The following is a 12,620-nucleotide window of genomic DNA, read 5'->3' on the forward strand; positions in this document are numbered from 1 at the left end:
ATACGTCTTAAGGTCTTCACTTGAAACTAGCATACTGTAACCACCACCCACATTCCATTGGCCAAAGGCAGTCATCCGGCCATGCCCAACATCAGTGGGGTAGAGAACCACATCTTGCCCAGAGCATTGTAAGTTTATGTAGCAGGAAGAACAAAGGACAATAATCCAATCATACCTCAACCACTGTTATCATATCGGTGTATTTCCTTCCAGTCTTTTTATGCATACTATTCATGGTTAAATAATTTTATAAAAATAATCTTGTACATTTTTATATCTTTGCATTAATTGCCTTTTCCCTTGTATTCTGCTCATCCACTTTTCATCTGCTTCATTCCTACCTATCTTCTTCCTCTTTCCCATCTGCCTTCTTCTTCTGATGCTTCCCTTCCCTGTTCCCCACCCCCCCATACACACACCCCCACCATGTTTTATTCTCCCTCTGGGTCCCCTAATGTACTTAAACATCAAGGAAGTGATTTCTTTTTGATTTAGCAGGATAATGTAAGAAATCTGATGACTGAATTCAATAATATGCTGCAAAAATAGAGATCTCCCAAATATCTGGGTGTATAACAGGCAGGTGGAGGAACCACTTTCTTCTGGTGCCACATTTGAAGATTAAGTGGCTGTTAGTATTAGCACTGTTGGTTGTTGGGTTTTTCTTATTTTGTATGAGTGAAAAAAATAGATTCACACTGTTCTACAAAGATAGACGGGGGGGCATAGGGCTAACAGTAACCTAAAGATAAATTAGAAGACAATGATATCGTAGCAAAGCTAAGCCAAGAGATCAGATATCTACCTGTTTTAGGAATAACAGTGGTAGACATGCTGTTCCATTAGATGGGAATATATACATATATTATCCAGAATAAACACATATAAAATAAATAAGTAGGCAGCACTAACAAAATCCCTGTCGTAACTATGGAAAGCAACCTGTGTGGCAAATGGATCCATTTTAAATATGTTAGCTCTGAAAAACAAAAGCAGTCACTCCATCTCCAATTCAGAAGGACAATCTCCTGGGCCGCTGTTATATATATTGGCTGGGGGGCGGGGGGGTCGAAAGTAAACACGTCAACAGAGGAGACTGCACCTTCATGCCCAGAGGTGGGGAACATACAGGTGTGGGTGCCTTAGGCAAATAACGTAAGGACTGTAAGCATTAATTTCTTCATCTGTAACATGAAGGAAGTGGGATGGGATAAGGTCATTGATTTATTGTCATTGAGCGCCTTGTTTTACACAATATGCCCGTCGTGGGTGTGCCACAGAGAATGAGTAGGAAATAGTCCTGGACCTGATTCACTCATTCATTTATCAGGAAGAGTGAGGGGTTCCATCATCCCTTCTCCACCTGGGATCCTGACCTGAGCTGAAGGCAGATGCTTCACGACTGAGCCCCCCAGGCGCCCCAAGCCTGTGCCTTTAAGACTTCTTGGAGATCCTGCCCTCTGAACTCCCACTACTCTAAAATTTTGATTCCCACGCCAGGTTCATTTGAAGAATACAAACAAAAGAGGAGCAATAAGAAGTTTGGCATTTCCTGGTGCCCCAGCTGCTCCCTGATGGACGAGTATTTAGGGCTGTCCGGACACTCTCTCAGGACGGGAGGAGGCTCCTGGCGTGGGGCAGGAACAAGCTTCCATAGTTATAAAACCCCCATGTGACCCTCCAGAGGGTCCCTTCTAAGGTCTGGCAGTGTTCAAGCAGGTCCACCGGTGGCCTCCTCTAAGACCTGCCCCAGAGCTGGAGCAAATGAATAAAGACGTTGTCGTAAAGATAATCGCTAGACAAGGCCCAGCCAGTGTCAGGACGGAGGGCCGCCGCTCTGTGCAGGTGGACGCCCTGTGCGACACGGCTTCCAGCCAGTCGTTCCGCTGAGGAGGAGGAATGGCAGCTCTGGGCCCGAGCGTCCCCACACACTGCCCCACCTGGTACCTGCCGTCAGCCAGAGCCACTTCTCTGTGCGTACAATCACGTGGACACAGAATCGTAGGTGAAAGGCCTGCCCCTCCTCCCTAACCCCAGTGTGAGAGAAAGATCTACCAAGTAGTGAGAAACAAAACAAAACAAAATAGCCTCAGGGGCCCAGGAATTAACTCATATAATTGGAACAACTTAATTCCTCCATGTTTATTCTAGGCCTACTATTTGGTCATGACCCATGACTTCCAGGAGCGTGAACTGTCATTTAAGAGATAATATATGGCAGAATTAGAAAATACAGCACAGGGCGCCTGGGTGGCTCAGTTGGTTAAGCGACTGCCTTCGGCTCAGGTCATGATCCTGGAGTCCCTGGATGGAGTCCCGCATCGGGCTCCCTGCTCGGCAGGGGGTCTGCTTCTCCCTCTGACCCTCCTCCCTCTCATGCTCTCTGTCTCTCATTCTCTCTCAAATAAATAAATAAAATCTTTAAAAAAAAAAGAAAAAAGAAAATACAGCACAATATTTCATGAAGTGATTAATCATATCAGAGACTTGAACTCTGAGATAATAAGTTATCATTTTTTGCTCATGGTCTATGTGCTGTATTTAGATGGGGTATCTCATGTAATCTTCCCCACAGTCCTCAGAAGGAGGTTCTTATTAAGTCTATATTAAAGATGAAGGGACAGATGCTCAGATACAAAGTGACTACCCGCCAAGGCCAGACAGCTAGTAAGTAGGAAAATCTGGGTTTGAACCAGGAAACTGGGGTCACCCAGCTCTTACTTCCTCTCCCTGAAACCAGTTCTCCATGCTGTGCATCCTCTGGCAGGGGAAAGATGTGCATTGCTTAGGATTATAAAGAAAGGCCTCATGAAAAAAATGATACTTGATAAACCTTGAGCCAATAAATCAACCACCAGCTCATCTTTATTAACCACTATGTATAGTACTGGAACAATGTAAATAGACAGTAGGACAGTAAATGCTTTTAAAAAAAAATTTTTTTTTTTACTTTTATTTATTTAGGTAAGTAATCTCTACAGCCAACATGGGGCTCAAACTCCTGAGATCAAGAGTTGCACGCTCCCCTGACTGAGCCAGCCAAGTGCCCTGACAATGAATGCTTTTTGAACTAAAATATTTTGCTTAACTAAGAGTTAGCTATTGAAGGGTAGGGGTGTGTGTGTGTGTGTGTAGAAATGAGGGGGTGGGGAATGCTGTTTGGAGGGCATGTAAATTTGCCAACAATGAGCTCAATGTGTGTTGGGGAAACTGAAAAACCCAGAATGTTGAAAATGGAGAGTTCACTCAGTCATTCAGCAAAGGGTTCTTGAGTACCTGCCAGGCACTGTGTTTGAGGTTAGGGATACAAACATGAGGAAGACACAACCCCAGCCTTCAAATGCTTCACAGCCTTGAGGCTGGGGGGGGGGGGGAGCTGGGAGGAGACAGACAGGTGCAGATGGGGACACAGAAGTGTGCCATATAGGCTTATAAATAGTTTAAGAAGGGTCTGGAGAAAGAGCTGAGGGTGCATAGAGGGAGAACTGATGGGGCATGTGATAGAGAAGTTTAGCAAGGATGGTCAGGCCCCTACAGGCAGTGAGATGGAGAGGGCAGGGGCTGGGGTGAGCAGCGAGAATGAGGAGATCCTTGGCGGATGACAGCAGCTGGGTCGTGAAGCCTGGCCAGACTCCTCAGTTGCACAAGCACTCTCAGGCCACGAACAGATAGATGCCTTCAGAAACGATCCTGCTGTAAGATTTACAAGACAGCTGTTTTCTGTGTTTTCAGACAATTTCCAAGAAACACTTATGCATATATCTTTCTTTTAACTCCCAGTGACCTCGTCATAGAAAAGAGTAGGAAAACAGAGAAAGACATGTATCATATGACCTCACTGATATGAGGAATTCTTAATCGCAGGAAACAAACTGAGTGTTGTTGGAGTGGGGGTTGGGGTGGGAGGGATGGGGTGACTGGGTGATAGACACTGGGGAGGGTATGTGCTCTGGTAAGCGCTGTGAATTGTGCAAGACTGTTGAATCTCGATCTGTACCTCTGAAACAAATAATGCAATATATGTTAAGAAAAAAAAGAAGAAGAACAAGAAGGTAGCGGGAGGAGAAGAATGAAGCGGGGGAAATCGGAGGGGTGGACGAACCATGAGAGACGATGGACTCTGAAAAACAAACTGAGGGTTCTAGAGGGGAGGGGGGTGGGAGGATGGGTTGGCCTGGTGGTGGGTATTGAGGAGGGCACGTTCTGCATGGAGCACTGGGTGTTATGCACAAACAATGAATCATGGAACACTTCATCTAGAACTAATGATGTAATGTATGGGGATTAACATAAGAAAGAAGAAAAGAAAGAAAGAAAGAAAGAAAGAAAGAAAGAAAGAAAGAAAGAAAGGAAGGAAGGAAGGAAGGAAGGAAGGAAGGAAGGAAGGAAGGAAGGAAGGAAGGAAGGAAGGAAGGAAGGAAAGAAAGAAAAGAAAGAAAGAGAAAGAGAGAGAGAGAGAGAAAGAAAAGAAAAGAAAGAAAGAAAGAAAGAAAGAAAGAAAGAAAGAAAGAAAGAAAGAAAGAAAGAAAAGAGTAGGAAAAACGGTCATGCTCTTAACCTTTCTGCATACTTTTCTTCAGCATCAGAAGTCAGTCTATAAACCTTCACAGACTGCCTTCTACATGCCAGACACAGCAGTGAATTAGATCCCTGACTTCATGAAGCTCACATTCAAATGGGGCCACAGACACAGCCAAGGGAAAAAAATAGATATACAAAATGTGAGGGGGCGACATGCAAAGGGAAAGAAAGCAGGGAAAGGGGAGAACGATGTTGGGAGGGCTGTTCTCTGGGGGACAGCTCTGATGGAGTGACCTGGAGCCAATACCTGAAGGGGGAAGGGGGAGCAGATGGCTGGGGACAGAAGAAACTGCTGAAGTGGGAGAGTGCTCAGTGCATTCTAGAAACAGCCAGGAAGCTGGCGGACTGGAGCAGAGTAAGCATGGGAAAGGGGAACCCAAGGAGCCAGGGGCTAGATCCTGCAGGAGGCTTTGGCTTTCCTTCCACCTGAGGTGGTGGCCTCAGACAGTAGGAGCAGAGATGTGCCGGGGTCTGGTGTAGCTCTTAAGGATCCCTTTGGGACAGAACGCAGGAGACAGGGTGGGCTGGGGAAACCAGTAGGAGACTATTGCGACAGCCCAGGTAAAGGAAGATGATAGTTGGGACTAGGGTGGTAGCAAGCAGAATTTGTGCGATGATCTTATTCTAGAGATATTTTGAAGTCCGAAAGGATTTGCTGATAGATTAGGTGTGAGAGAGAGTGAGTAGTCAAGGATGATTCAGATTCCGAGGATTTGGGCCAGACTAACTGGGAAAACTGCCATTTATTAAGACAGGAGGACTTCTTGAGGCTGGAATTCAAAAAATTTGATTTTGGACATATTAATTTGAGGTGGCTGTTAGGATACATGAGCCATGAGTTCAAGGGAGAGGCCAGAGCTGGGGACAATAGTTATTAAAGTAAGGACAGGTAATTAAAGCCATGGGACTGGATGAGGTCACCCGGGGAGTGGGGGCAGGCAGGAGAGAGGTCTGGTCCTCAGGGCAGGACAGTGTGTGGAGGAGGAGGAGAACCAGGAGAGAGTGGTACCTTGGAAGTCAGTTGCTGCTGAGAGGGGGATAAGCTAAGCAGTCAGGCTAACCCTTGGTTTTGGCAATGGAAGATCACTGGGGACCTTGACAGAAACGTGTTTAGATGGAGTGGGGGTATGGAAGCCTGGTGTTGCCATCAGGGTTCAAGGGAAAACATGGGAAGAGAGGATGAAAAGATGACAAGAGAGGACATCTCTCTTAAGGAATTTTGTGTAAAGTGCAGTTAAGGAATTGGGTGGGTGGGGGGAGCACCTGGCTGACTCAGTCGGAGGAGCCGTGACTCTTGATCTCAGGGTTGTGAATTCGAGCCCCGCATTAGGTGTAGAGATTACTTAAATAAATATATAAATACTTTAAAAAATGAAATTAGAGGAAGATCAAGAAGGAAGACATCATTTCATAATGGTAGGCACTGGAAATGAACCAGCTGAGAGGAAACAATTATTCATGCAGAGAAGAGGAGTGAGGACTTCTGGAGTGGTGTTTCTATTGTTGAGAGGGGAGGGGACCCAGTGCGCATGTGCAGGGCTGGCCCAGGTGGGAGCACGGGCAGCTCACCCATTGTCAGGGGAGGGAGGTCGGAGGCTGTGGTTGGTGGATTTGTTGGTGGAACATGTGAATGTTCTCTGACTGCTGATCTTTTCCTCCAGCTGTTTGTATGTAGTAATGATGCTGTTTTCATGAATTCTAAGATGCAAATTTCTATATTCTTGCACCTATGCAATTGGGATAAATCTTATATTTTTAAAAGATTTTATTTATTTACTTGAGCGAGAGCGAGAATGCAAGCATGAGCTGGGGTGGGGGGGTAGGCACAGACAGAGATGGAGAAGCAAAGAGCCTGATGTGGGGCTCGATCCCAGGACCCCGAGATCATGACCTGAGCCGAAGGCAGATGCTTAACCGACTGAGCCACCCAGGTGCTCCTGGAATAAATCTTAAAATCAAAGCATTTAATTGTTAATATTTACAGTCAACCCTTGAACAACACGAGGGTTTGGGGCACCGACACTCATCCCCCACATAGTCGAAAATCCATGTATAACTTCTGGCTCCCCCAAAACTTAACTATTAATAGCCTACTGTTGACTAGAAGTCTGACCGATAACACAGTCGAGTAACATATTTTGTATGTTATATGTATTATATACTGTATTTTTACAATAAAGTTAGCTAAAGAAAATGTTAAGAAAATCATAAGAAGGGGAAAATAGATTTACAGTGCTATACTTTAGCAAAAAAAGTTTATAAAAAAATGTGTGTATAAGTGGACCCGCACAGTTCAAACCTGTGTTGTTCAAGAGTCAACTGTATTCTCTCTGCAACAGAGAAGAGTTTACATCAAAGTGGACTCAGATTCACTTTCCTTTGGGCCTAACTAGAGTTGTCCATTGGAGAGGTGGGCCCTGCAAATGCTGTTCACCTTGTGAGCCCAAGGGGAGATGTCAACATTTTCAGTAAGAAACTTGGGGCTGTAGCTATCTGTCTGGTACAGATGCATCCAGCCCAAACTTCTCAAGAAGGGTCCGGGTGCCTGGAGAGTGGGGGAGGGAGGCTGGCCCTCTGCCCACAAGCTGCAGAGCTAACTGTTCTTCCTCAGGGGAATATGAGAGACCAAGGACAAGGCAACTAACACTCCGCCCACGCCTGAACCTGGGCAGTGAGGCCTGACTCAGAGACCAAGTGCTTCCTTCAGTCAGATAAGATCTTGGCCCCATATCCTGTGTGGTCAAGACAAGGAGAAGTCCAAGGGTCTGAGAACAGAGAACCGTGTCACGGCATAGTTCTTGGGGTTACTTCAGCTTTATTGAGCGCTAGCAGGGGAACTTTTACTTCTTGGGTAAGTGGAGCTGGGGCCCCAGTCCCCCTTTTCTGTAGCTGGAGTCTAGGAATGGTTTGGGAGATTCTCACTGTCCAAAGAGTTGAGTGCTTACCATATGCTGTGCTAGCTGATCACTGGGTGCACAGGACAAGCAAACCCAGACAGGGGCCTCGCTCTCAGAGCTTACATCTAGTCAAGGAGATGTAGTCATAAAGTAATCATATATATATTTTTTTAAAACTTTAAAGAAACTATGTGCCAGAACATGTTCTGAGCACCTTACAAAGATTAACACCGGTAGTTTGTACAATAATCTAAGAACCAAGTGCTATTACCATTATCCCTGCTTTACAGAAAAGAAAAACTCAGGCACAGAGAGGTTAATTATCTTGCCCAAGATCACAGAGCTCCTAAGTGGCAAAGTTGAAATTCAAACCCAAGCAGTTTTGCCCCGGGGGAGTCCTAGCTCTTAACCAATGAGGCCATGCTGCCTCTCGAGTTATTTTGTCTAGCACAGTTATATTGAAATGCAAAGTCCCTTTGGAAATGGAAATGCATCCTGGAAGGAGGCATTTTAGCATCTGACAAGGCAGCAGCAGCTTTGAAGGCGGCTGGGGAGACTGCTGCTCACTGAGCAATAAGGAATTTGCAGCGCACTTCTGTGGCGTATTAAACCTTAGGCTTCTCCTCCCATTGTCTTCACAGCTCCCTCCTCTGTGGGTTCCTCCACCTCCTCCTCACCTTGCCTTGCCTTTGATGCTTTTACTCTGCCCGCTCAAGCTTTACTGTTTCGGGGCCGAGGCTTATTTTTCTCTTCGACCATGCCGCTGCAGTGTCCTTGGCTAAATCCGGCAGAGGATTACACCCGAGGGAGAGCCCAGTCAATGGAGGGGGCAGGGGGCAGGGGAAGAGAAGGAGAGAAAGATCGGAAACCAGAGATTGGGAACAGAAGCAGCTTTAGACCAAGACTGCGTCTACCCTGGCCAAGAGAAGAGAGTCCTTGCAAAATCTTGCCTATTGCATAGACTGGTTCAGTGGCCTGCAACTTACTCAGGACTCAGCGCTTTTATAAAACTGAGTGTTCCGTTAGTACTTTCCGTTTTTCCAAACCCATCTGTAGTCCTGATCTCCTTTAGCTCCAACTGCAACCCCCCGGGAGGTATTCCTGGCAGAACACAGCAGGCTCCCAAATGGTCTTCAAAGCCACAGTGTGACTTGTCAGATGCTGATTCCATACTCCTGGGTGAGTCATTTGCATGTCTAAAGTGAGTCTCATTTCAGAATAGCTGGGCTGAACTGTGGCTATGTAACACTGCGGTAGAGCTGGCAGGACAAACCTGGGATCCTTTGTGCTTTAAACTCCACGCTCTTCCGGGGTGGGAGGGATGGGGTGACTGGGTGATAGACACTGGGGAGGGTATGTGCTCTGGTAAGCACTGTGAATTGTGCAAGACTGTTGAATCTCAGATCTGTACCTCTGAAACAAATAATGCAATATATGTTAAGAAAAAAAAAAGAAGAAGAAGAAGAAGAAGGTAGCGGGAGGGGAAGAATGAAGCAGGGGAAATCGGAGGGGTAGACGAACCATGAGAGACGATGGACTCTGAAAAACAAACTGAGGGTTCTAGAGGGGAGAGGGGTGGGGGGATGGGTTAGCCTGGTGATGGGTATTAAAGAGGGCATGTTCTGCATGGAGCACTGGGTGTTATGCACAATGAATCATGGAACACTACATCTAAAACTAATGATGTAATGTAGGGGATTAACATAAGAATAAAAAAAAAAAAAACCTCCAGGCTCTTCCACTCAATCTGTCTCCCTTTCCGAGGAGGAAGACAAGACAGTCTCAGATGCAGACCTGAATCCCTGGATACACCTGCTTGCCATCCGTGGGCTCTAAAGCCAAAGATTGGCCTGGCCTTATTTTTTTTCCCCTTAAGAAATAAACACCAAATTTCTTGTTAGAGTGCAAACATTCGGGGAAGCTTCTGGTAACTCAAGCACGTACTGGTTCAAGGAACGCGCGGCCACTGTAAGGTTAGGAGTTCGGCATCTGTGTCTGAACGTGCTTCTGAAACATGTTATTTCTAACACGAGGGCAGTACCGGTCTCTATTTCATAAGAAACCGTGAAAGTGAGTTAACAATTCAACATGTGCTCGCTTGGGCAGCACATACACTAAAAATCTGAACCCTACAGAGGAGTTTAGCAAGGCCCCTGCGCTAGGAAGACAGGCCAAGTTGCGAAGCGTTCCATACGGAAAGATAAATAACAATAAAAACAAATAATTCAACACGTTACCCATTGCTATTACAATATTTGCTTTTCTTTCCCAAATCACCATGCCTTCTAAATTGGATCAACCACAGAGGTAGCGGAGAACGTGGGCAGTGCCGGGACTGGAGTGGACTGTGGCCTTAGCCGGGCTGGAAACAGCTCCAGGGCGGCGCGGCGTCGGGCACTCACGGGGGTCTGCGTTCGGGAAACCCGGCGGCGCGGCCCCAGCGCTCCCTGCCCCACGCCCAGCCGGCGAGCGCTGGCGCCGCCCCAAGGGCGCCAAGGGCGCGGCGGGCATTCCGCGGCCTTTCCTTACATGCTAATGAAAGCTCGCAAACGGAGGACGGCAGGATCGAGCTGGTCTCTGCCGCCTGCCCGGCCCCGCGGGGAATCCTTGCCCCACGCTCCCGCCCGGGATTTCCCGCCCCCCCGTCTCCAGAACCCTTCTCTCTGGGCCTGCCTGTCCCCCGGTGATCTTTCGCATCAAAGCCAAACGCCCCAAGTCCCTTGCTCTCCTTGCCACCCTCTCACGGGCCTTTGTCGTTCTCTACCATTTCCCCGGGGATTCCCAGCAAGCGACAGCTTCCTACCATCCCCCACCAAGAACAAAGCACCTTTGAGGAGGGCCCGGCGGCGAAGCCACCCGCCTAGTCCTTTGAACACAGCGGTTCCTGGAGGGTAGCTAGTATTGTCCCCATTTTGTAGATGAGGAACAGAGACGCAGGGTGGAAAAGTGACGGAGCCAAGATTTAACCCAGGCCCGTTGGACCCCCTGGCCAAGACCATGCCTCCTTACTACATATCTCTTTAAATAAAGACAGGAGGCGGGGCGCCTGGGTGGCTCAGTCATTAGGCGTCTGCCTTCGGCTCGGGTCCTGATCCCAGGGTCCTGCGGTCGAGCCCTGCAATCGGTCTCCCTGCTCAGTGGGAGGCCTGCGTCTCCCTCTCCCACTCCCCCTGCTTGTGTTCCTGCTCTTGCTCTCTCTGTCAGGTAAATAAAATCTTTAAAAAACAAACAAACAAATAAAATCTTAAAAAAAAAAAAAAAAGATTTTATTTTTAGGTAATCTCTACACCCAATGTGGGTTTGGAACTCAACCCCAAGATCAAGAGTCGCATGCTCTACCGACTGAGCCAGCCAGGCGCCCCAAACTTCTCCCAATTTAAACATCCAACTGGGGGCGCCTGGGTGGCTCAGTCATTAGGCGCCTGCCTTTGGCTCGGGTCCTGATCCCAGGGTCCTGGGGTCGAGCCCCGCATTCGGTCTCCCTGCTCAGTGGGAGGCCTGCGTCTCCCTCTCCCACTCCCCCTGCTTGTGTTCCTGCTCTTGCTCTCTCTGTCAGGTAAATAAAATCTTTAAAAAACAAACAAACAAACAAATAAAATCTTTAAAAAAAAAAATAAAGACAGGAGGCATTTCTTTTTTGTTTTAGATTTTAAAGTCATCGCTACACCCAACATGGGGCTCAAACTTACAACCCCAAGATCAAGAATCGCCTCCAGCCAGGCGCCCCTAAAGGCAGGAGACATTTCTGTTAGAAGTGGTGATGGCGCAGATGAGTCTGGATGAGAACAGGGTCCATAGAGGTCCCTACAGACACAGTTACTTGAGAGAGACCTCAAATCTGGCCCTGTCTGAGGGCCACCACTTCTCTCCCCAGCCCCCTCCCTCCCAAGACCTTGGTGGGTCTTGGTCCCTGACACTAAGGATAAGTAGCTTTCAGGGCCCAGGGGTGAGAGCGAACATGGTCCTCCACTCCTCTGACGTGCCTGACTGCTTTTCAAGCATCTTTGTTTCGTGCCCGCAGTTAGTTCCTGAAGCTGTGAGATCCTGGGTGGTTAGGAAGTGTCTCAGAGCACTCTCCCTCTCACCCAGAGGAGTTGAGCACATCTCCAAGACGTTGGTCTAATCCTGCTGGGCTGCAGAGAGAAGACTTGTAACTGACTAGGGATTATGGGATCATTTGTCTAAAAACAATATGATCAGCTATAATATTCACTGTGGTCAGTGACAGCAGGAGTTACATATATATAGTGTTTTCATGGTTTCCAAAGGACTCTTAAACGCACATTTTCTTCTTTCCTTGTCACTGGTCAACCTATGGGATGCACAGCGTGAAGTGTTCCTGTCACCATTTCACATAACAGAAACCCGAGACCAAGGTCTCACTGTTGGCTGACTGTCCGGTAGCTGATCAGTACTATGGACTACGAAGCAGGTACCCTACTCCAGCAATATGGCCACCATCCTAAAGCAACTCTGCTGAGAAAGATCTCCATAGTACTTGTGCAGATATTTATTGATTGCGTGCTTAGATTACGCTTTAGAATTCACAACTCCCCATCTCTTAGGTTCTTTTCACCTCCATAAAAAATCTTTTTCCCTACTCTGCCACTTGAGTATGTGGATATTAATGGTAGGGCACAATGATCAAATTAGTAAAGATTTTTAAAAGCTGTAACCCCCCGGGGCCCCTGGCTGGCTCAGTCCCTAGAGCATGTGACTCTTGATCTCGAGGTCATGAGTTTGAGCCCCATGTTGGGTGGAGAGTTTACTTAAAAAAAAAAAAAAAACCAGTAACACCTAATGCTGGTGAAGATTTGAGGAGATGGACAACTCATACACTGTTGATGGGACTATAAATTACTGCTTTGTTTCTAAAGGGCAATTTGATAATAATCATTAAAAGCTTCTAAAATAAATAATTTTTGATGTGTCATATCCACCCATCTCTAAAAACATTTTTTTCCTGAAGAAATAGTCTGAGACTACAGAAAGAGATGCATTTATTAGGATATGTTTATCTCTGTGTTATCTTAAACACAGCAAACATCTGAAATAATCTGGCTATTCAGCAGATCAAATATATTAAGATCTACAAGAAGATGACATTCTGCGATAATTTTAAATGGTGCTATGGAAGAATAT

At 46.8% G+C, this 12,620-nt stretch overlaps 1 non-coding gene across 1 annotated transcript; it reads left to right on the forward strand.

Moving 5' to 3' along the window:
• The first annotated feature begins 9,568 nt into the window (after positions 1 to 9,568).
• Positions 9,569 to 9,676, forward strand: LOC118017207. Its single transcript, XR_004681074.1, has one exon. It is a non-coding gene; the product is annotated as a U6 spliceosomal RNA (small nuclear RNA).
• The last annotated feature ends 2,944 nt before the right edge of the window (positions 9,677 to 12,620 follow it).

This window comes from Mirounga leonina, unplaced genomic scaffold, assembly GCF_011800145.1.
Source record: "Mirounga leonina isolate KUSES-001 unplaced genomic scaffold, KU_Mleo_1.0 Mir_168, whole genome shotgun sequence".
Taxonomy (NCBI): domain Eukaryota; kingdom Metazoa; phylum Chordata; class Mammalia; order Carnivora; family Phocidae; genus Mirounga; species Mirounga leonina.